The sequence below is a fragment of the Austrofundulus limnaeus genome, unplaced genomic scaffold (genome assembly GCF_001266775.1).
Source record: "Austrofundulus limnaeus strain Quisiro unplaced genomic scaffold, Austrofundulus_limnaeus-1.0 Scaffold1037, whole genome shotgun sequence".
NCBI classification, from domain to species: Eukaryota; Metazoa; Chordata; class Actinopteri; order Cyprinodontiformes; family Rivulidae; genus Austrofundulus; species Austrofundulus limnaeus.
In genome coordinates, this window is record NW_013953439.1 from 14,878 (window position 1) to 16,158 (window position 1,281).

A 1,281-nucleotide genomic window follows, 5' to 3' on the forward strand; every position below is an offset into this window, starting at 1 on the left:
GTTCAAATGCATGTATTTTAGTTTAGCTATGCTCCCCAGTGTAGGTAAGGACATAGAGTGTGTAAATAAATAACGCACCATTGTGACACATTCATTTGAAGACGTTTTGTGACACCTTCATTTACATTCATTTTTGTACTGTACTTTACGGTGTATATATGTATATAAATAAGCATATGTGTTTATGTATATGTGTATATGTGCATTGGTACATTACTATATGTCACGTGTATATTGTGGGGTTTTGTTTGTTATCTTTTATTAATCTTTCATTATTCTTCTCAGCCTCTCTTGTATTAAGCTGCAGTAACGTGCAAATTTCCAGACTGTGGGATCAATAAAGTTTTATCTAATCTTATTTTATCTTAAAAACAGTTTTTAGTCGGTACAAAACTGTTTTTAATTTTTATTTTATTTTATTATTATTTTTGCTATTGTAGTGGTCACCTCGAGTGAAAAAACAAGATTTACTGCCTCGAAGCAGGCCTTGGACAGGCCTGACGAGAGGACAGGAACTCTGTCACAAACTGAACTCTATTTAGGCCATGACAGGTCATCTCAACCGTTGAAGAGAACTCCTCAGTTATCTTAATCAGATAATGGACAGAACAATCTTTTCTGTTCGTGATTCATTTGTTGTTTAACTAAGAATGTTTATGCATTTGTTAAATCATGATAATGACTGTCACAAGAAAAGTGGAACCACTTCTTTTCTTTTATCGTGCCTTAAAAGATTAATAATGGCATAAAAAAATCAGAGAATCATTACAATGTTTTTATTGTGTTTTTATGTAAATCACTGTTTTTATTTTACTGTGAACACAGTAATATAATTGTGGCTTTTTCCTGAGAAAATCTTTCATTTATCTGGACTAACAGAACAGTTCAGATCTGATTATAAGAAAGAAATGTTAATTAATCATTTGCGGTGATTTCTCTTAGAGTCTATCAGAAGAAAGCTGAAAAAAGTTGATCATCCTGTTGTGAACAGCCATAGAATTTTAACCTTGGGCTGGCGCCCTGCCAAATTGTTTATCTTTCTTTCTCTGACTCATCTCTAAGCTGAGGGCGGAACCAAAGATCGTCCGTTTCTTTTACTAACCCGGACGGCTTTGAGTGACACACACTTCTTCCTGACTCCAACCTATGAAGAAAGCTAGGTTTTCTCTCCGGAGAAGAACTCAGTTTGGCTTTTAAGTCTTAGCCCATATACGGACAATATTTATGAATGTAGGCATGTATGTATGTATATCTTTATATATGTATGGGTATGTGTGTATT